This window comes from Ascaphus truei, chromosome 2 (genome assembly GCF_040206685.1).
Source record: "Ascaphus truei isolate aAscTru1 chromosome 2, aAscTru1.hap1, whole genome shotgun sequence".
NCBI lineage: Eukaryota > Metazoa > Chordata > Amphibia > Anura > Ascaphidae > Ascaphus > Ascaphus truei.
In genome coordinates this window covers 52756800-52782049 of record NC_134484.1, presented here as the reverse complement: position 1 = coordinate 52782049, position 25250 = coordinate 52756800, and the positions used below count along the sequence as shown (strand labels likewise).

General features: G+C 40.6%; 1 protein-coding gene across 6 annotated transcripts in view; it reads right to left on the bottom strand.

Moving 5' to 3' along the window:
• CSMD3 (CUB and Sushi multiple domains 3) overlaps positions 1 to 25250 on the bottom strand; it is a 1548521-nt gene that overhangs the window by 1024677 nt on the left and 498594 nt on the right. The window lies entirely within an intron of this gene.

Sequence of the window (25250 nt, the reverse complement as noted above, 5' to 3'; positions counted from 1 at the left end):
AGCTGTCCCGGTTTAGCCAGAACAGTCCTGGCATTTATTTATTTATAAAATGTTTTACCAGGAAGTAATACATTGAGAGTTACCTCTCGTTTTCAGGTATGTCCTGGGCATAGAGTTAAAATAGTGGCTAGCCGCTAAGGCAATGAAGGAGTTAAACCTGAGTTCCTGGTTTATTGGTGGTAGAGGGGGTGGGTTAAGGGGGTTGTTACCCCAAGGTGGGTTCTTAGGCCTACCGGGAAAGTTGCGTTACGGGTAAACCCCTTCATTGCCTTAGTGGTAGTAACCGCTATGAAGGGGTTAACCCCTCCCACTACCAACCCAAGAGGCTAAACCTCTACCCTGGGGAAACTACCCCTTCACCCACCCTTTCTACCCCCAATAAACATTAAAATGAAACAACAACTACTAGCCAATGCACCCATTGATTGCCAATATGGTTACCTATGCCCTCAATTGGAGCATAGATAATCGCAATGGCAATGAATAGGCACCCCACTACCCACCTCCTCTACCCCCCCCCCCCCAACCCACACACACACATACAGTACAATAATGGGCAAAATTCCTATTATCCATATGTGGATAATAACGCATTTGCACATTAAAAATTAAATATTACCCAGCCAGCATATAGTAAATAAAAGTTCTAATTACCCTTGCCAGGATGAAGGTTGTCCTCGTCCTACTCATCTTCAGTAGGCACCGATAATAAAGTAAAAAAAATCGAACTACTGACCGGAAACTCCTTAATCATCTTAGCGGTTATTAACTGCAATGGTAATTAAGGGGTTAACCCCCCTGCCGCTACCCACCAAGGTGGCCTAACCACCCTCCATTAGTCAACTACCTGGGTCAACTACCCTCAACCCCCACCCCCTCTCCCCATTGATTTTCAATTGTGGATTTCAACAATGGCAATGAAAGGGCAACATAAAAAATAAAATAACCACCAAATAAAATACACTACATTTAAATAAAAACAAACATTTGCCAATAAACCCACAATATGGACATGGATTGACACAATGACAATGAATGGGCAACCTATAAAAAAACAAAAAAAAAACATTAAAAAAAATAAAATACATTACAATTAAATAAAACAAACATTTGCCAAAAAATGCATTGATTGTCACTGTGCTTATCTATACCATCAAAGGAGCATAGATAAACACATTGCCAGTCAATGGGCATCCTAAAATACACTATTACATGAAATACAATCAATGTGTTTCTTATCTTTGCCTGTATGAAAATTCACCACTCTCATCCAACTCTTGCCCCATGATGCAATGATCCTCATCAGCATGATGCGAAGAAGTCCATGATCCTCAGTTTATTGCAGAGGAGGCCCTAGTGAGTAGTTCTGTTTCTTTTCTTCTTATCTTCATCCTTTTTTTCTTTCTTCTCCAACAGCTCCAGGAGATGTTGATCCGACAGCTTCTTGGGGTCAAATGAGATTGGTGGATGTACCATGTGATGACTTCAATTTTATTTTAGGATGTGACGTCACCAAAAAGGGAGGGAGGAATGCTATCTGATTGGCTAGTTTCCCTCCCTCCCTTTTTGATGATGTCACATTAATTAAAAAAAGGAAATTCATCACATGGTACATCCACCAATCTGATTGGCGAGTGTACCATGTGATGGCTTCCATTTAGTTTTTTGCTGAAGTGACATCATCTTAAAGGGAGGGAAGCATATGCTACCTGAGTGGCTGGCTGGCTTCCCTCCTGTTAATTTAAGGTCTGTCACGTCTTGTTTGAACCCAAGTAGTTGTCGGATCAACATCTCCTGGACCTGTTGGAGAAGAAAAAAGATAAGAAAGAAGGAAGAAAGAACTACTTACTAGGGCTTCCTCTTCAAGCAACCAAGGATCATGGACTTCTTTACATCATGCTGATGAGGATCATTATGTTGTGGGGAAAGAGTTAGTGGCACAGTTGGATGAGGAGGATGAATTTTCATCCAGAAAAGGTAAGCAACACATTTATTTTATTGTGTATTTTTTTTAGGATGTCCATTGGCTGACAATGTGTTTATCTATGCCTCTTTGAAGGTATAGATAAGCACAGTGACAATCAATGCATTTTGGGGAAAATGCTTGTTTTTATTTAATTTTAATATATATATATTGGTTTTTTTATTAGCTTGCCCATTAATTGCCATTATGGCAATCCATGCCCATGCAACTTGAATTTACTTTATGCTGGCTGGCTAATGTTTTTTTTTTTTTTTTTTAATGGGCCAATGTGCTATTTTCCAGATATGGACAATAGGCCTTTTGACCATTATACTGTATTTTTTTTAATAGTGTTATATATTATAGTTATGTATTTTATTGTATTGTACTGTAATGGTTATTAGAATGGGCAAAATGGCTATTAGCCATATTTGGCTAATAGCACTTTTACCCATTTTGAGTGGTGTTGGTGGGAGAGGGGGGGGGTGAAGGGGGTGGTTGAAGGGGGTAGTTGCAACCACTAAAGTAATGAAGGGACTAACTCCTACTGCAACCCTACTGGGAGTCCTAAACACCCACCCTGGGGTGACTGCAAGCTTCACCCACCCCCCTCTATCAACAACAAAGCAGGTCCTTCTAGTTAAACACTTCATTACCTTAGCAGTTTTATTTATTTAAAATGTGTTTTACCAGGAAGTAATACATTGAGAGTTACCTCTCGTTTTCAAGTATGTCCTGGACATAGTTAATGACAAATAATATATGGTTACAAATACAGTTACATAAATGAACAGGGTATACATTATATACAATACATTGCATGCACAGTTAGAGAAGATGTATATTATAGGCTTATGTAACAGTTACAGACCAGATTAAAATGTGAGACAACCTTAGTTTTGAAAGAACTTAAACTGGCGGTGGATGTGAGAGTCCGGTAGGTTGTTCCAGTTTTGTGGTGCACGGTAAGAGAAGGAGGAGCGGCCGGACACTTTGTTGAACCTTGGGACCATGAACAGTCTTTTGGAGTCTGATCTCAGATGATAAGTAATGCATGTGGTAGGGGTGAGGAGCTTGTTCAGGTAGATGGGTAGCTTGCCCAGAAAGTATTTGAAGGCAAGACAGGAAGGGTGAACTTTGAGTGACGACCAATCTAGTTCTTTAAGCATTTCGCAGTGGTGTGTGTTGTAGTTGCATTGGAGAACAAAACGACAAATTGAATTGTAGAGGGTGCTACCCTTTAGGTAGCGGGGGGAGGGGGGAAATACGAGCATTTAACCCTCGATTTGCATCTCAGAGCTTTGTGAATAGCAGTTGCTGGGAAAAAATGCGATTTGGGGCATTTTTTCAGCTACCGCACAAGTTGTTATAGCAAGAGTGACAACATGCAAAATCGCTTGATATGTGCATTTACATAGCGTTAAGTCCCTAATCGACGTGTAAGGAAGGTGTAAGGTGTGCTAAATACAGATGAAGTACTATCGCATGAAAACCCCCACTAAAGTCAATGCTTCTCATGCGATAGCACATCATCTGCACTTATCACACGTTACAGAATAAGGGCATATATATTTCTGTAGTAGTACTTGAAATTGTATTTTGAAAGCATATAGGAATGAAGGACATGGGAACTAAAATACGTTCAACTTCTGTACTAAAAAAATCCACAATCATTTAAATTAAAATACTGGATTTATGAACAATTGTAGTAACATGCTATATGATACATTTCCTTTGACACTTCTCAAAGAAGGTGTTATTTTAAGAGCCTATTTGCTCTTCACACCTCCACTGTTCACCTACAACTGACAACTAGCATACTTAGCTTCACATAATTTATTCTAATCCTTTGATTCACCCTATTGAAGCTCCCATGTGAGTTTATCTCCCCCGCCTCCCCCAAATGTGTTACCTTTTGAAATATAGGGGATAGGGAGTGGCTCAGTGAGTAAAGAGTACTGACTGACACTGAGATTGCTGCAGGGGAACATGGTTCAATTCCCGGTGTCGGCTCCTTGTGACCTTGGGCAAGTCACTTTATCTCCCTGTGCCTCAGGCACCAGAAACATAGATTGTAAGCTCCACGCGGCAGGGACCTGTGCCTGCAAAATGTCTCTGTAAAGCACTGCATACAATTAGCAGCGCTATACAAGAACATATTATTATTATTATATACTGTATGTATGCTCCCCCTTACTGAGCTGCTTTAGTACACTTGAAGAAGAGACCTGTGTAGTTTTAAAAACGCTGTTCAATATTGTACAATTTAAGTTATGAATACTCTTATGTTGGTCACCTACAGGCTACCATAACCTACAACACCTCTACACTTCTTCATGACCAATATGGCTACTAGAAATTGGAACTAGAAACAGAAAGACAGACAGAAAGGAAACACAGAAACCAACAGTGACAGAAAAACAGTGAGTAACCAAGTAACAGAGCACACAGAATGAGAATATACATTTATACCGTAAATGTCAAGATAGACAGACAAGGACACAGTGGCCTGTAGAAGTAAGGGGCAGCAGTTCAAAATACGAATACAGATATAGCAGATATACAGATACAGCCAGTGCTATTGCTCCAATTATTGAACCATCATGTCTTAGCACTAGTGCGATTTATCGTGCAATTTGCTATTGTTTTAGTGTGATTTCCAATGCAAACAAATAGTTATAATTCCCCAAATAGCTATATTTCGCTCATTAATGTGCTATAGTATAATGGGTGCAATAAAGTTTGCTACATCTGCACAGGACATAACTATCTAAAATACAATAAGGAATAATATGTAATCATGTATACTAGTTTAAGAAACGTATCTTCATGCTATAATTCAACATCTGATCCTGTAAAAGGTTTTGACAAGAGATTCTATCAACGATATTTGAATACGATTCTCAGCCATCTATTACATTTTAAATTCAAAGTCAAGAGCAAAGGAAATTAAATTAACAAATCCACCAGCATTCTCCATATAATAAACGTCATTGTCTTTCAATTTATGTTACAGACAAAGTTACAACACCCATAAACTGTATCTTCATCATTTATAATTCATGTTTTGCTGACAGATAAAAATATTTAAGTTTGGCATTATGCAAACCTAAATCCTAGGGGCTATTTTTAATCTAAATTATTCTATTGTGGTGGCAACAATAAGGAATTTTGAAGTTGTATTCCTCAATTAAAGTTATATTATACATGCACTGTACATCTTTTAGCTCTCTTTTGCAATTCAACACAACGGTAAGTCCTAAGTTTAGATAATAATTTTCTGTCCATTGCAATGCACTACCTTGCAATTTATTAATATCACTATAGCTAATATGTTGATACACATATGATTGATATATATATATATATATATATATATATATATATATATATATATATATATATATATTGTTTTAGCAATCATTCCTCATAACATAAGTGATAAAAGGTAGTTAAAAGAATAATACCAATATCTAATTTAAAGTGATGTCATGAGACTCAAATAAATAGGTGTTAATTTAACTAATGAAACATATCAACATATGACTAGTTGGTACATGTTCACCACGTTAACTTCTCTCTCTCCGACTTCTCCATTTCCCCTTTTCCTCTCTCCGACCATCACCTCATCTCATTTTCTCTCTCTCGCTTCTCTCCATCTCCATCTCCATCTCCATCTCGCCCTCGTTTTTGCAGAAACCTGCGCTCTATTAACCTACCAGCTCTTGATTCCACTTTACGCTCCTCCCTCTCCTCTCTCAGTTCTGCTTCAGACCCTAACAACCTGGTCAGGAACTACAACTCTGCCTTATCTTCCTCTCTTGATCTTCATGCCCCACTTTCTCTCTGCCGTCCTCGCCCTTCTAACCCCAGACCCTGGCTAAACTCCCACACACGCATGCTGCGTTCCTCCACTCGTTCCTCTGAATGCCTCTGGAGGAAATCTCATACGCTCGCAGACTTCATTCACTACAAATTTATGCTATCCTGTTTCAACTCTGCCCTCTTTCAGGCTAAACAAACCTACTTTTCATCACTAATCAACACACACAAGTCTAACCCATGCCGTCTCTTTTCTGTCTTTGACTCTCTACTCAGACCACCCTCAGCTGCCTCCTCTTCTTCCTCCATCTCACCTCAGGACTTTGCTGACTTTTTTAAGAAAAAGGTGGAGTCCATACGGCAGAACATCCCATCTGTTGCCTCCTCCCATCCCACAATGCTTCCCAACTCTCCTCCTGTCTTTCTTGACTCTTTTTCTGCTATCTCGGAAGAGGATGTATCACTGCTGATCTCCTCTTCTCCCTCTACCACTTGCCCTCTTGATCCCATTCCCTCCCATCTCCTAAAACCTCTTGGTCCTGCTATAATCCCTATGCTCACACAGATCTTTAACTCTTCCCTCTACTCTGGTACCTTTCCTTCATCCTTCAAGCATGCAACCGTTATACCATTACTCAAAAACAGCAAGCTTGACCCTACCTGTCCTTCTAACTATCGACCTGTCTCCCTCCTGCCTTTTGCCTCCAAACTCCTTGAACGTCTTGTATTCTCTCGATTGCTACACTTTCTCAACACCTATTCTGTACTAGACCCTCTACAATCTGGCTTCCGCACTGCTCACTCTACTGAAACAGCCCTCACTAAAATAACTGACGACCTCCACGCTGCCAAAGACAGAGGTCATTACACTCTGCTCATATTACTCGACCTCTCTGGAGCATTCGACACCGTGGACCACCCTCTTCTCCTTCACATTCTCCATACTCTTGGTATTCGGAACAAAGCTTTATCCTGGATCTCCTCTTACCTCTCCCATCATACCTTCAGTGTCTCTTTTGCTAACACCTCCTCCTCCTCTATTGATCTCTGTGGGGGTACCCCAGGGCTCTGTCCTGGGACCCCTTCTCTTTTCTCTCTACACACTCTCTCTAGGTGACCTAATCACATCTTTTGGGTTTAAATATCACCTCTATGCTGACGACACACAAATTTACCTTTCAACCCCTGACCTTACACCTGCTATACAGACCAAAGTTTCTGAATGCCTCTCTGGAATATCATCCTGGATGGCCATCCGCCGACTGAAACTTAACATGGCAAAAACAGAGCTCCTTATACTACCTCCCAAACCTGGCCCTACTACATCCTTCCACATTGCTATTGGAAATACGATCATTCACCCAGTAGCCCAAGCGCGCTGCCTAGGGGTCACACTTGATTCCTCTCTCTCATTCTCCTCTCATATTCAAAACGTTTCTAAAACTTGTCGCTTTTTCCTCCGCAATATCACAAAGATACGCCCTTTCCTCTTTTACTCATCTGCCAAAACTCTGACTCAGGCCCTCATTCTCTCACGTCTCGATTACTGCAACCTCCTGCTGTCCGGCCTTCCTACCTCTCACCTGTCTCCCCTACAATCTATCCTAAACACTGCTGCCAGAATCACTCTACTCTTTCCTAAATCTGTCTCAGCGTCTCCCCTGCTGAAATCCCTCTCCTGGCTTCCGATTAAATCGCGTATCTCACACTCAATTCTACTGCTCACTTTTAAAGCTTTACATTCTTCTGCCCCTCATTACATCTCAGCCCTAATTTCTCGCTATGCACCATCACGACTCTTGCGTTCTTCTCAAGGATGTCTTCTTTCTACCCCCTTTGTATCTAAAGCTCTCTCCCGCCTTAAACCTTTCTCACTTTCTGCCCCACACCTCTGGAATGCCCTTCCCCTCAATACCCGACTAGCCCCCTCGCTATCCACCTTTAAGACCCACCTTAAGACACATCTGTTTAAAGAAGCATATGAGTAGCACTGGATAATCATGGACACATGACACAAAGCTTGGCCCCCTGCAGACGCACTTACTAGTATTCCCTCCTACTGTCTCTGTACGTTCTCCCTACCTACCAATTAGATTGTAAGCTCCTCGGAGCAGGGACTCCTTCCTTAATGTTACTTTTACAGTATGTCTGAAGCACTTATTCCCATGATCTGTTATTTATATTTGTTATTTATATGACATGTATTACTACTGTGAAGCGCTATGTACATTTTATGGCGCTATACAAATAAAGACATACATACATACATACATACATGTGTATATCTAGAATAAAATGTAGGGGACTGATTTGCTATGATCCATTGCGGGTAAGGGACCTGCCCCAGCATTAATTAGCATTGACTTGAATAGTGGCTAAAGGTGGATCAGATGCACTAACCACAACAAAAGAGAAAAAATAGGCACCTTTATTTCTGTGTTTAGACATTACTTGACAAGACTTTCTTTATTGAATTATACAAGGAGACATATTATTTGTTAAGTATCTCTTCATTTATTTTTCCTAAAATAATGTATACGACCCAAATTCTGCACATATTAATTCAGGTTGATGATTGTTTCAGTTGCATTTTACCAAAACAAACCATATTGCCATAAACATGACTTTGCCGGTTGTGCTCATTCCTATTTCAAAGAGTAGATTTTGCCTACGCAAACTGTTTGCTGTTTGTTATTTTTGCTTAAAATTTTGTTTTAATGGTCTCTGAATCTCTGAGAATTATTTTTGTCATTAAGAAAAAACAACAACATTAGTGAACAAAGGCTTAAGGGTTCCTTTGTAGAACACAAGTCATTAATTTCAATTTTGGAGTGCTGCAAAGGTCAGTAGAGATCACTTTCATTGTACAAATGTCTACATGTAATTCAGGTTTACGATAATGGGCCTAGAGTTTAATTATAGTCTTTGTGCCCAGAATTATTATTTCTGGGGTATATGGCAAAGCCATCTTCCGTAGGAGAATTAAACTCTTTATGGCCCCTCTTTTAGAAATGATGTCTTTATAAAGTACTAAATGTACTGTGAATTAAAACAAAATAGCACATTATTTAGATGAAAAAGTATAGTGTGCCAGTTAAGTAATGGAAAGGAAAATATGAACAGATAAGTAAATGAACAAGCAGAAAAAAAGTAGTTCATATAAATAAAGTATCAGTCAGTGGTTTAAAGTACAACTTAATAAACATCATAAACCTAATCACATAAATTATGACTGGATGTCTTAACACTTTTTTGTCATGACTCCAGACCTCCTAAGGGACATATTTGCAGCAACCATACCACGCCTTTAATTTGAGCCAATTCCCCCCTTACCCAAAATCAACACCTTTTAAACAAAACACACAATAATAAATGGGGCGTGCCAGGCTAGTCCAAACTGATCACCGCCTGCCAATCTAGCCAGTGGCAACACATCATAACCCAAAACTGCATAAGAATCCAAAGAGGGGGAGGAATACCACCGGACAAAGTGAAACTCAGAGCCTTTCCCCAATTCTGATCTCTAATCATTAGGCTGAGGTCCCTTTAAGTTTGATATAGACCTTAAAAACCCCTCTAGCCAAACTACTCCCCAAGACCGCAGCTGTGACAGACACTTTTGCCGGGACTCCCTGGAACCAACATGCCCTACACCTCTGAGCAGGGCAATAAATACCAAACTTCAACGTGAGCGAGAGGCACGAAGAGTCAGCGACTCCAACAGCGGTGTCCATACTTCCCACGGGGAGCTGTTCAAATGCTCCCCCTGTGTATGTGCAGCGCTGCAGACAGACACCAGAGAGATGCAGTAGTTATTTGGATGTGAGGTGGTAAACGGCTATATGGAACTCTACCAGATTAGTAACATCTAGGGTACGGTCTCCATACCCCAAAGACCAGAGCCTTGGTGATGTGGTGATATATGTTTTAAAGATTTTTCTTTCTGCAAGGGCATTATTGTTTTTCCTGTTTTTTTACCTGTATCCAGTAAAGATTGAATGCACTATTGTGCGTCCCTGCACTTTTGTAATCTTTTTTTTCCCCCATTTGTTCTTATCTAGGTATTGTGCCACCTGAGATCAGCTGTGAGACTTAATACTGTATAATAGAAGCTAGAATGAGAGCGAGCGGAATATGGAGTATATCTATTCCTTATTGGACATATTTTAAAGAACTTTTGACCTTTTTTTAACACAATTTATACACTTCTACTTTTTCCGATATATTTGTCATTGGTTTGTGACTGGATTTCCTTCTGCTAGTAATAATTAACATATAGATATTCACAATTCAAGTTATAACATGTGTGTTTGTAGATAGCACACTTGATCAATTTTAATCCCTTTTTTGGTGTATTTTAGATTTAATATTGCATGATATTATCACATACTCACTTCGCAGACAGATATCCTATCACACAAATAGCAAATTGTGTCTGCTACTTCCTTAAAAAGTACATATGATGAGCTTGCTTGGTGCTCTGCTAGAGTTGTAATGGCTTGTCAGAACCTGAAATATTCTGAGTGTAAATATTTTATTATGTATCTGTATAAAATATATATCTAAAGTTCACATATTTAATATTTTTTTCTGCACTCCCTGTGTATGATTTGTGAATTGCAACATCACAGAATATACCCACTGGAAGACAGCTAAATCCCTTTGTCAGAATTGGTAAATATCTTTCTGAAATAATTTATCAATTACACTGTTTTGCTTATTACAAAAGCTTCAAATTACTGAATTCTATAAACATGAATAGAACTAAGAACATTTAGCCTTTTTTTTATTGTAATCAGATCTGAAAAACAGAGACATGTTTGAGCTTCCAGTACGCTACTTATGTAAATAATCCCCCGTTCTTGTAGAATGGCATCAGCACTCCTGTCATAAAAATGAACAGGATTTGACACTATGGGAATATAGCATTGACAGAATATTCTATTAAATTTGACCAGTACCTATTGATATGTCAATCATGAAACAACAAGAGAGCTGAAAAGAAAAAGAAGGCTTTCAGCTGATTTAAAAGATGAGGCTGCAAAATTATACTATGCACTATTGCTTTTATAAAACAAAACAATGCAGTTAATATCAGGACATTTGGTGGTATCAATGTTTTTAGTGCAAATATTGGACAGTTTGTTCTAATAATATGAATAATGATTTTGATAAATATAAGGATTCTTTATTGTTTGTTGCAAAACATAAGGAAAACATGTATGCAGTTTGCCTTGATCTCCCAAGGCGGGGTCATGACTGTAAAACTGGGGAGGAAATTAGAGCATATGTGGAGTTTATGTATGTATATATATTTACATCGTTGGAGAGAGATGGTACATGACTGAATTCCAATGGATATCAAAAGACCAAAACAACGACCATAATTAAAATAGGAAATTGTTGGATCAATGAAGAGATGAGAGGCTTCCAACCACAGTACCTGGAAATCATTGGGGACGCCTTCATCCAGCAATGGATCATCAATAATTATATACAGATATAGCAGATGTTATTACCCCCACTAACACAAAATAGTGCATTTATTATCTCTTTAACCATTGCTTTCAAAAGCTCTACTGTTAAATGATAGTGTGTATAGCTAGACATGTGCAAACCCCCGGGCAAAAAAAATTCAGGGACCTCTCATGTCTCTCTCTCTTTTCTCCCCCTCGTGTCTCTCTCTCTCGCTCATTGCTCTCTCTCTCTCTTTGCTCCCTCTTTATTATCTCTCTCTTTGCTCTCTCTGTCTCTCTTTTTGCTTTCTCTTTGCTCTCTCTCTCTGCTCTCTCTCTCTTTGCTCTCTCTCTCTCCCTCTCTCTCTCTCTCTCTCTCTCTCTCTCTCTCTCTCTCTCTCTCTCTCTCTCTCTCTCTCTCTCTTCTCTCTCTCTCTCCCTCATATGTATTGCTCTCTTTGTAGTTCATTTTCTCTTGTGTCTCTCCCTTCCTGTATTCTTCCCTTTCCTGTCTGTTTTTACCCCTGTGATTTAACTCTTCCCCTCCCTCTGACATTTCCCAGCCTGTCTCCCAGGCTGCAGCTCTAGCCCAATGCTAAACTACTTGAGGCCCCGCCCACTGACATATGCCCTGCCCACCTATGCAGGCTCTACAGAGGAAGGAATTTCCCCTCTGTCCTTCCTTCCTGCATCTCAGGCCCCACAATGTGCCGCTAACATGGGGGGGGAGAGTGGGCCCCCCAAGAGTGCGGACACCCGGGCTTTGCCCAGGCTATAGCTATGCCCCATCTGTCCTCCTCCTGTCAGTAATACCTGGAAAGGGCAGGTTTGCCTGGAGTAATCATGGGGTTTCCCTGCTTCATGCAGTGCAGTGAGTCAGTGAAGGCAGTGTCATCAGGCCTTGTGTCCAATTAGAAGACACAGGGGTGGTGTCTGCTGGAGCTTACTTAATGTACTGCAACTTCCTATTTAGTCAGTCTGTCCCTAAGGTGAGAGGGGCAAGGTTACCCATACCAAGCTGTCAGGGCGCTGGAGGAGGGGGGAGGAGGGAGGAGGGAGAAAGAGGTGGAGTGAGGTGCTGGCAGCCCTACATGTCCCCCAGCAGCCACCATAACTCCCCTCGCCCTTCCCCCAGCAGCCTCACTTCCCCCAGCAGCCTCACTTCCCCCAGCAACTCCACACCGATCCCCACACCGATCGAAAACTTTTTTGTTTTTCGTCGCCTTCTGTTTTTAGTCCCTGGTCTAGGGATTTTTTCCTTGTGGCCAGAGAAATATATACATTTGGGTTAGAGTGCATATAGAGGGTACCTTTGAACTTTTGAGTTCACTCTGTGTAATATATGTTTATTACCTCCCTTGCACCTACCGTTTTAGGACCTTCTATCCAATAGATGAGCCGTTTTCTATATAACCTATGTGTGGCCATTCGAAAACAAGCCAGAATTCTACAACTGCTCCTAGAATTTTGGAGACTTTTGATACGTCAGTGTTACCCATTTTTCCCGGCACATGAGGACACAGAGTCTTTTTTCAGCCAGCTCTACACAGTTGGTGTCTTGTCTCCCTGACCATGGAATTTAAAGTGCAGGCTTCACCTTTAAAAATTATTCATCTCCCACTAGTAGTGGAAAACCTGAGGTCAATGGGTGCCTACTTTAACCACCCGGGTGCCTACTTTAACCATCCACCTGCTCATCTGAGAACTGTACCAATGCTGAAATGTATCTGCTTGTTCTACCAACATCTGTGTGTCACGGGAGACCAAGCCTTATCAACACATTAATATCGGGATTCTGGATTGAGCACAACAAGGAGGGCAAAATAAATTGTAATTTATTTCCTTTTCAGACAAATACACAATTCTTCACAATTACACTGGATAAACACTTACTTACACTGGATAAACACTTACTGCATTGGGGAAACTAATCAAATGTCCTGTGAATGAATGACTTGAAAACAAAGTCTCTGGGCACTCCTGCACTCATGCAAGTGGGTGTGCGATTTGAGCCGTGCGACAATCCTCGGCTAGGGGCACAATTTGCCACCCCTGTATCTCCGCCAGAGGAAAGATGTTCGTTTAGTCCTTACAGGATTCGTTTGGGAATCCTTAGCTCAAAAGAATTCTGGAAGAGGGGTGCGAATCTTCATTATGATGTAGTTAACCCCTCACACTCCGTAACTGCTGACGCTGTAACTTGGACGGATCTTAGCTGAATCCGATGAATCTTAGATGGAACTGACTTGGACTGGGCTTCAGGCATTTTTATAGGGTTAAGGGTCCTATCTCTAATATCCCCAGCCAATCCTCCCATGGGAACAACTTTTCCCACCTATCCCAGACTTGCCAGTAGCTCACAAAAATGGCAGAAGTTGCTTCCCGCTCTGCTAAGAGCATGCACTAAGGTGACACCTAGGCTGTTTAGCATACTGGGCCCAACCTCTTATCTGGCTACAGTAAGTCTGGGGTTTGGCTATCAAGTGTTAATAGCCCATACTTTGCACCGGCATCTGGTACTTGACAATATTCCGGCCACCATAACACCTAGGGTCTCTGAGGCTTTTCAACTCTGGACTTCTCTAGACACAGAAGCACCAACTCAGCAGGGTGCCCTTTTGAAGTACAGTGATGAAAAATCTCTCAACTCATCCGCCCTTAACCCATTGACATGTCTCTTCATTGCCAGGCTGACAGGAAAGGGTTCCTGCTTTAACATTTTAAACCACACTGAAACACAGTTTATTTTTATATGTACCTTCTTTATGGATGGGTGATATAAAACCAATATATATGTGAATGTTATATTCGCAACTAACAGTGTACCAAAAATTAGAGTGCTAGCTCTTTCCTAACCAAAGTTTGTTGCTTAATTGAATAAGCTCTGTGATGTGGTTTGTGGTTTGACTCTTGGCATACAATGTATCACTGCTTGCCGGTCTCGGTAACCGCAAAAGCACTCCAGCACTTGACCTTAATTGGTTAACGAGACCGCAGGATACATTTAGAACATTTAAAAACTTTAACCCACAACAGTTTCTGGATGACCTTACCAACTGCCCAGGGCACAGAATCGATTTAATTCCCGACACTGATTCTGCGCTTGACTATTTCCAATCAGAGTTCTTAAAACTCTGCGATATTCATGCTCCACTACGCAAAATAAGGGTACGGGGGGCCCACCTTCCATGGGTTACAACTGACCTTATTGCACTTTAACCAGTTCAGGGATACCTTGTGGAAAAGCTACAAAGTAACTGGCACTACCAAGGATCTCAATCACTACAGATGCATGCGGAACATGTGCACAAGGCATGCAAAAGCACAATACTACTCTGACAATCTCCACAAAATACAACAAACCCAGCTAACTTCTGGAAGGTTATCAACAATATATTCCAGCCTCCTAACCATCAACAACCAAGTAATATCACTAAGGGGGATATTACTCTGACAGACCCCACTGACATTGCAAATGCATTCAATGATTACTTTGTGGAGTGCGCCACTAAATTATTAGCAAAACGCAGCCCAAACCACAAACCTGAATCTCATCCTGGGAGTACCCCTATAGTCCCACCCCCTCCCAACACTGCCCACAATTTTCAATTTGGCCCAGTATCTGAAGAGGAGATTATACAAGTGCTCCTCAAACTAAAACTAAGCAGCCAATGTGGACCTGACTTACTACAATCTAGGTTCCTACGACTTGGTGCCCCAGCCATTGCCAAACCAATTGCGTCCATAGTCAACTCTATGCTGTCTGCAGGCCATATCCCTAAGACCTGGAAAACTGCCAGAGTTGTCCCAATCTTCAAAAGTGGGGACAAAAACACTGTCTCAAACTACAGGCCAATCTCACTTCTCCCAATTCTATCCAAAGTCATGGAAAAATGTGTCCATTTCTATACCAAGACAAATTTCCCTAGCCAATTCCAATCTGGGTTTCATCCCAAACACTCCACCGTAACTACCCTGCTAAAAGTTTGCAATGAAATCCAGTGTGGAATGGAACGGGGACAACTCACTGGTGCAGTATTCCTAGATTTTGCAAAGGCTTTTGACACAGTTGATCATGCTATCCTGCTCAACAAACTCCAGAGCTCTGGAATAGGGAAGCTTGCTTTAAACTGGTTTCAGTCCTACCTATCAGGAAGATCCCAACATGTGTCCATCTCAGGCTCTAACTCCAACCCCCTGGATATCACCTGTGGTGTCCCGCAAGGCTCTGTTCTGGGGCCCCTACTCTTCTCAGTGTTCATTAATGATCTTCCCACAGCTTGTAAGGAAGCCTCAATACACATGTATGCAGACGACACAATCCTATATGCACACAGCCATAGCCTCTCTAACCTTCAACACATACTTCAGTCTGACTTTTTGAGACTCGAAAACTGGATTTCCCAAAACAAACTGTTTTTAAACACTGACAAGACTGTAACAATGGTATTCGGGACCAAGACTAAATTTTTAAAGCTTCCAGTGACTGAGCTCCTGATTAAAACAAACGCTAACACCACCCTAACCCCTGTCACTAGTTTTAAATACTTGGGCTTATGGTTTGACTCCCACTTAGCATTCAGGATGCACATTGATATCCTGACAACCAAGACCTATGCCAAACTAGGGCACTTTACAGGAACAAATCCTCCCTAAGTCTCCTGGTCAGAAAGCGTATCGCACAGCAGATGCTAATGCAAATTATTGACTATGGAGACATAGTATACGGCTCGGCACCTCAAACCCACCTTAGCAAACTTGACACCCTCTACAATTCAATTTGTCGTTTTGTTCTCCAATGCAACTACAGCACACATCACTGCGATATGCTCAAAGAACTAGATTGGTCATCACTCGAGTCTAGGCGCAAAGTTCACCTTTCCTGTCTTGCCTTTAAATTCTTCATGGGCAAGCTACCCAGCTACCTGAATAAGCTCCTCACCCCTACCACATGCAGCACTTATCACCTGAGATCAGACTCCAAAAGACTGTTCATGGTCCCAAGGCTCAACAAAGTATCCGGACGTTCCTCCTTCTCCTATCGTGCACCCCAAAACTGGAACAACCTACCAAAGACTCTCACATCCACCACCAGTTTAAGTTCTTTCAAATCTAAGGCTGTCTCACATTTTAATCTGGTCTGTAACTGTTTCATACACCCATAATATATATTTTCTTTAACTGTGCACGCAATGTCTTGTATACAATGTATACCCTGTTCATTTACTGTATGTAACTGTATTTGTAACCATGTATTATTTGTTTTACTTTGTGCCCAGGACATACTTGAAAACGAGAGGTAACTCTCAATGTATTACTTCCTGGTAAAATATTTTATAAATAAATAAATAAATTGTAGCAGTCTGGGCACTTCAGCTAGATTGCAGACCACTTATCCACTTGACGTTGTCTTTAAGACTTCTCTGAAGAGTCTGCGGTTTAGGAAGTACATCAGAACATCCATGGAGCCGCTGACCACAGCCACACTTATTCAATTGATGCTTGGTTCAGCGCTAGAATCTCTCCCTTGTGTTGCGAATACAATTTGCACATTCTACATTCATTCATAGGACTGCAGCTAGTTCTTTAGCTGCAAAACGGGGACAATACAGTTAATGTATAGTGGAAACATGACATTGTGGTGACCAACAATTAACCCCTTCATCCCCAACCAGGTTTAGGGGTATCCAGCCGGGCCTGAGACCTTTATTATTGACCTGGTTAACCCCTTCACCACCACACTGTGTGAGTGTGCATCTACTGTAGCTGTTATTTGTTTTTATTGTTTCAGTAAAATGTACGTACTTTACTTCTGGATTCTGGGTACTTTTTCTTTTTCTATGCAAGATAGGTTTATGGACCAGACTTTCTAAAATAATTAGGGTCATTCTGATAGAAAGAGCCTCTCCTAATGTTTGTGCATTTCCAATTCCTGATTTTGTTGGTAGCATAATCATCAGTGTCTCTATATCATTTGTTTATTTTCCTTTCAATAATGTCTTCCTTTAACGTTTGTATGCTTTTATTGGTTGCCCCACCCTGAGTTTCTATGGATATCCAGGCATCACGCAGGGGTATTTATGGAGGAAGATTATTTTAGAAGGTTTGGTTCAAGAAGCACAGGAGGAGAGGAGCCTAGGGGAGAATAGATCAGTGATGTTTCTAAAGTAATAGTATAGACCAAGCCCCCCTTTTTATTATGTTGTACCCGTAAATTCGTTTTCCTGAAAGAAGGAATGGAATCCTGAATTAGTAATGAAAAGAAATAAGGCACACCATAGAGGCTTCAGGAAAGGGCTCCTGGGTGTCTGTCAATCAGCTCTAACCACAGATTGACGCTAATATTCCTCAACAGTCTGTATGGAAGTGGCAGTTCCCAAACAGGAAAAAGGTATTTAGTCAAGTAAGAAAAAAACCCACCAGGATTACCATAGGGCCCAAGAGTAATCAGATTAATACCGAGGATTGTTCCGAAGCTACAAGGCGGGGCAGGTTTCACACTTACTCAGAGCAACTAAGTCAAAGTACCTTCATATGAGTGTTAAGAGTGGGCACTGATGACAGAACTGTATTCATGTATGTCTATTATAAAATACAGTACAACGTTGTCAACATGTGTATGATCGGTCCCTGTCCACGTGGACATGAATAAATGACTGTTATACTACAACATTTCCTGGCGCCCATTATTCTGCAACTGTAAGGGTTCCAGTCCAGGCTTTGGCTTGAACCCGCCCTCACCTTGCTGCTGTGGGCATTTTAATTACTGGCATCCTGCTATATTGGCTGTACCTGTTCAAGGGCTTAAATAGCAGCCAGTGACATCCAGGCCCTGCCAAAGCACTGTATACTTTTCATTGTGTTCCTGGCCACCCTGGGCTCTAGTTCCTGAGCCTTCCTTGTTCCTGAGTCATCCCCATTCCTGAGCCTTTAGTGTGGCTTACCAGTCCCTGTGGCTTTCCAGTCCCTGCGGTTTGCCAATCCCTGTGGCTTCCCTGTTCCAGAGGCTAGCCTGTTGCTGTGGCTTGACTATCCCTGTGGCTTCCCTGTTCATTTGGAATTCCTGTTGCTGACCCCGACCTCACTTTGTTTTGTCTGCTCTGACTTTTTGCCTGTCGCCTGGATTCTGCAGAAATGCCACTGCCCTAACCCTTTGCCTGCTTACCGACCATGGATGCTCCAACAGAACTCTGTCCCTTTGTCTCTGGTCGGGTAATCAGCATCCCTACCTCAGCCCTGCAGGTCCGCTTCCTGATTGGAGATGAGCATCAACACAGCATCCTTGTGACCTCATCACTCAGCAACATGAATCCAGCCCCTGTGTCAAGGTAACCCATACAGAGTAGCCATCATAACACACCGATGTAGTCTCTCTAGAAGCTGGGCAGGGAGAGTTACGTAAACAAAAATGAACAGATATCTAAAATATTGTTCCAATCCTGTGAGAATACCTGGCAAACATCAGAAGTGGATGCTTTTGTAATCCACAAACCTCTTGAAACAAGTTTACTGCCTACATAATTTTGTAAGGTGGTCAAATGCAAACCAATGTCTCATTTCTTACTTAAGCAATGTATCCAGTTTAATAAAGTTATTCTTAATCTCAAGATTTTCCTCTGTCTGGGGAACAATATCCCCGCTAATGGAATGAACAAACTCACTTCTCCTCACTATTCTCTCCTTACAGGATTTAATTATAACCACAAAAATAAATTAACAAAATCATTATAGGCTGCTATTCAGAGATGGTTAATAAAAACAAAAGCATAAGAAAAAGAAATAGAACATCGCTAAAAAATACAATAAAAAAAAATAAGATCAATAAAAATATCTAGTTGTTTGAGAAAAATGTGAATTATTAGTATTAAACTAGTGAACAATGAATGGTCTGAACTCTTTCCAAAATGTGAATGAGTAATCTATAAATATACAAAGAATGATACTGCACCCGTTACGAAATCATTAGTTAAAAAAAATTTTTTTAAATGTTATATTTAATAGTCCTATACATTTTTAGCACTACAGGTTAATTCCGTATTTACAGTATATGAATATTGTTTTATACAGCACCGACATTGTTTATTGCACTAAATCACGGCGGCACGCCGAGATCTACCCCAGCTGCCGCCAGTAACAACCGCGCGCCTCCGCTTCGCGCGCAATTTAAGTTTAAAACTTCAGCAATAAACAGTACAACACTGCCCCTCTGCTTCCCCGCACCCCCGCTTACCTTCATTTTATCTCCAGGGGTGTCGGGGAAGCCGGGGAAGACGGGGAAGCCGGGCGCGCATGTTACTGTGACGTCACAGTGTGCCGCCACGCGCCGCGGCTACCCGCTTCCCAGCCGCATGCAGCCGGCGGTTTTTACTGCAATAAACAATGTCGCTACTGTATGTTCTATTTTTATTTTCAATACATGAATAGTAATGTGCAACTGTAATCCCTGTGCAGCAATCAGCAGGAGTACTCCAAAATCTCCTGTATTGTGAGTTCTCATTATGAATTCCCAGAAACATACAGAGGCGACACGTTTTATTTGAACTCGGCTAGTTCCGCAAGCCGGGAGATGTCCCGGCTTGCTAGCCGAATCCGCTCGGCGTGCCGCGCGTCACTGATGCGCAGTCACGCTTCATCGGGTGCCTGCGCCCCCTGCGCGCGTGCCCAGGGCTCCCCGAGGGAGCGCTGGTGTCCCGCGATGTGGGGGACGGCGGTGGGGGGTTCCGGGGGACCCGGCGGACCTGGAGAGGGGAGGGGGAAGCCCCGATCGGAGGGCCGCTCCTCCGAGGCTTCGGCGCGTGCCCGGGACACCACGGCGCGCGCCCGGTTACTGTCGCGGCCGAGACCAGGTAAATGCTCAAATAAACTTGGCCGCGACAGTACAAAAACAAAGAGGCAAAAAGCACACAGAGGAACAGTTTTTGAATAATATATGGTTTGTATTGTTAAGAAAGTCCTCTAAAGGATGACATAATAAAATCAATTATACATTGGTAACATAGCGAAACTTGCATACAGATGCAGCATTATGGTTGGTCGTGCTGACATAACAAAATCCGTTGTGATAAGGTTTTTTTTCATCTGTGCGAGAGGAATCCCAGCGGGCGGACTAATGGCCCATCGGGATTAACACAACGGGGGGCACTGCATCTGAATGGGACTCACGCTGTGTGAATCCTACCGGGCTGCACATGTCTGTAAGAGACACGCAGTAACAGTGGAACTGAATCAGTTACTCTCCCTGTGCGCCCTTAACAGGTGATCTCACGGCTTTTACATTTATTTTAATAACACAGTATTGAAGTATACGGACTCTGGAGCTGAACCTCATTAATGTCAGGTCCGGGATCCGCCTGCTTCCTGATTTACAGAACCCGGTATGGGGTGCTGGTATCACCCTGCATTGTTTAAATGTCCCGGTCACGTGACGTGGGAGAATTTAAACATTGCAGACATACCGGAACCCCATATCGGGGTCAGTAAATCGGGAATCAGGGGGTCCTCGAAGTTGAAACGAATGCGGTTCAGGTCCAGAGACCCCCTGCTTCATTACTGTGTTGTTAAAATAAAATAAAAGCAGCTTCATTACCCTAGCGGCTAGCCGCTAAGACAATGAAGGGGTTCAGCCAGAGTACCTGGTTTATTAGGGGTGGGTGAAGGGGGTTATTGCCTCAGGGTGGGTTGTTAAGACTATCAGGAAGGTTGCGGGAGGGGTTAATCCATTTATTACCTTAGCAGTAGTAACCGCTAAGGTAATTAAGGGGTTAACCCCTCCCACTACCCACCAAGAGGCCTAACCATCCACACCAGGTCAACAACCCCCTTTACCCACCCTCTCTACCCACAATAAATATTAAAATACAATACAAACAACAATACAATCATTGATTACCAGTGTGGTTACCTATGCCCTCAATGGGAGTAGATAACCCCAATGGGAATTAATGGGCACCCTACTACCCCCCCCCCCCCCTCATCACATACAGTACAGTACTAGGCCACAATTCCTATTATCCAGATTTGAATAATAACGCATTTACCCATTAAAAATTAAAGCATTACCAAAACATTACCCAGCCAGCATTTATTAAATAAAAGTTGTACATACACCTGCCAGTATGAAGGCTGTCTACGTCCTCCTTGTCTTCAGTGGGCAATGACAGTAAACTAAAAAAACTAACTACTGACCTGTAACCCCTTAATCAACTTAGCAGTTATTAACCACTGTGGTAATTAAGAGGTTAACCCTCCCGCTACCCACCCAGGAGGTCTAAACACCTTTACCTTCCCTCTGGAAACTACCCCCACCCCCTCTAACCATTGATTGTCACTGTGGTAAACTTTGCCCACAATATGGGCATGGATTGCCACAATGGAAATGAATAGGAAAACAACAAATAAAAACCAAGTACTAACTAAAATACATTGGATTGAAAAAATTTTTTTTGCCAATAAACCAATTGATTGTTACACTGGTAAACAAAGCACACAATATGGGCATGGATTTTCACAATGGCAATGAATGGGCAACCTAAAAAGAATCACAAAATAGAATACATTAGATTTAAATAAAAACAAATATTTTCCAATAAACTCATTGATTGTCAACCACTTATAAACCAGGTACTCTGGCTTAACCCCTTAAGTGCTTTAGAGTCTAGCCGCTAATTCAATGAAGCTGTTTTTATCCTAATTTTACTAACACAGTATTGAAACAGGGGGTTTCTGAAGCTGAACACATTAATTTCAGCCTTGGGACCCCCTGAGTCCTGAGTTACAGGCTCCGATTGTGGATGCCGGTATCTTTCTGCATTGTTTAATTCTCCCGCATCACGTGACCCAGAAATTTAAACATGCTGGGAAATACTGGCACCCCATATTAGGGCCTGTAAATTCAGGAAGCCAGTTGTCCCCGGATTTGAATTTAATTCTGTTAAGCTGCAGAGAATCCCTGCTTCAATACTATGTTATTAATATAAAATAAAAGCAGCGCAATCGCCATTAGAGGTACACATGGAGAGTGACTGGTTCTGTATCACTCTTACTGCGCATCTCTTACAGACAGGTGCAGCCCAGTAGGATTCACACAGCATGAGTGCCATTCAGAACCATGGAGCCTATTACCAACTGCTATGCTCTGCACCGTGGAAGATCAATGCTTTGCATGCTGTGCACCAGCACATGTTCTGCAGCCATGAGACCGACCATAGTGCTGCATCTGTATTGTATGTGCTTAGAAAATTGAAGAACACAGACCAGGAGATCTGGATATGCAGCCGATGGGATAGATGTAATTGGTCCAAACAATCAACACCATCAGCCGGATGAAAAAAGCCTTTCTCTATGGGTCTGGAGCTCCACCAATGAGAACGCATACAGCAATTTCACATGATCTCCATGCGTTTCACACTTAACATGCTTCGTCAGGGTTACTCATATGGAGGTTGCTGATAGATAATTGTTTTTATTATATCGTCTTTTAGAGGACTTTCTTAACAATAAATATCATATATTATTTAAAACTGTTCCTCAGAGCACTTTCTCCCTATCTTTTTGTGTATTATTAGTTTCACTGTACATATTTGACACACGTTTGCATTTGTTTATATTATATTAGATTGAGATAATAAAAAGCAATCTACTTTACATTTAGTACACTCCACACAATTGGACAAATATATATATATATATATATATATATATATATATATATATATATATATATATATATATATATATATATATATATATATATATATACATATATATATACATATATATCTACATATATATATATATATATATATATATATATATATATATATATATATATATATATATATATATATATATATATAGTATTTATTTACAGTGTTGCTGGGATATACTGTATCAATATTTACAGAGAATACTTAACTTTTTGTTCTTTACATTTTGCAGAACAATCAAATATGGCAATTCAAGAGTGTTTTGGATGGGTTTTTTTTGCAGGACTCACTACAATAGCAAATTAGATTTCCTTCACTATCTTTAGACCCCATTCCCAAAAATCCCAACACTTCTTCTCTATGGGTAAATATAAATAGAGGCAGCATTGGCATTATAATTATCACAGTGCAGCAATTGAATGTTATTTCAAGTGATTGTTGTTACTGAGTACAGTAAATCCACTCACAGATAAATAACCAGAGTTTATAAGATCAACAATCCCCACAATGTGTTAAAACTGAAAAATAGATAGAATTGTGTACAAAGTTACAATTTATGCTGGTCTGTGATCATGGGATCTAAGATAGAAAACCAGAAATAAAGAGAAAACAAAACCTGAAAACAAGCAATTTGATCTTTCTTTTAAATCACTTTTTGAGCTGTCAACCTGCACATTGCAATTTAAAGCTGTAAGCAGTTATCTCTTAAGTACCAAGTTTTGTCCTTTAGCTTGGTCAGTTTTTAAGCATTCAGAAGTAAAAGCTATATTTCAATTTGCATCAGTAGGATCAGTGTACAAATGCAGGAACTATAAGTGTTCTCTTTAAATACTGATATAACACAGCAGCACAGTGACTATATATATATTTATATATGTTTTAAGTTATGGTGGGTGAAAAAGGCAACAAGAAACCTCAACCGAATTGCATATAGCAAATAAAAAGATCACTTGTGAGCACATTCACATGTCTTAGGCAAGTCTGCAACCCTGCCTTTCACCATTATCACCCAGCATACAGTGTTTCCACTGCAGCAAGAGATTCTGGGAAATGACATGCAAATGAGCACACCGTGTCACCTTTTGCCTGAAAACCACTGTTACATGGAGCCCATATAAGCTAATGCTCGCTGTTAACACAGCTTTAATGCACAGCATGGGAATCAGATGCAAAACCAGAGAAACCATTCACAGACATGTTTCAACCTTAATGGGTATCATTAGTGTGACGTTGGTTGTACTGCTGGCTTTGCAATTTTCAAGGCTGTAGGGTTTACCATCACGTTTTAAGTTATGGTGGGTTAAAAAAGGCAACAAGAAACCTCCACCATATCTCAGTTACATATTATTACATCTTCAGTTACCATATTATATAGCTATGTAAAGATAGATTAGATAGATTAGATAGATTGATAGATGATAGATGATAGATAGATCGATAGATAGACGATAGATAGATCTATAGATAGATGATTGATCAATAGATGATTGATAGATAGATGATATATGGATGATAGATGGATGATAGGTATATAATTTATATATAGATAGATAGAAAGATAGATAGAATGATGGATAGAAAGATAGATAAATAGATGGATAGGTTTAGATATAGATATATTTCCACATTTTTGAATTTCGGTGATTTTGACACATAGCCTTCAGTTGGTTTTAAAATGAATACAAATAGGTAACACAAATCAGTGCCGGACAACAATATGGAAAGTTACAAAATCTGTCCATTTCATAATCATTAAGAGGTGCTGATACACTTTAAGAACTGCTTAGTAAATATGGCCTTCCATGACTGAAGAATTCTTGAACCTTTCATGTATAATTATAATGAATACATTTCACTACTTGTAAATCTATACAATAATACAGGTCAATTTTCTTTTTGATATATTGTTTTAAAAAATCACAACTAATTAGTATAATCTAATTCTAAAATTCTACTTTGCATTCACTACATGCTATACAATTCTAGTTTTCTTCTCTTTTTATATCTTCATTCCATTGTTTCAAAGGGCAACATTTATTAAAATGTCTGTTATATGCTAAATTGAATTGCTTCCAAATCTAATGGTCAGATTTAGAATTTAGCACAAATGTGCACATATTATTTGTTGTGATGTGCAAATGTCTTCAAATTTACTTTGTTAATTTTTGGGAATATTTTGCGTTCATACAAATCGCAAAAAAATTACATCAACTGGCCAGAATTTCACCAGCATTTAGCAAAAAGTGCAGTATATGCAGGGTCATATGACTGCAAATTTACTTTTTGGGCATATTCTAGTAGCTC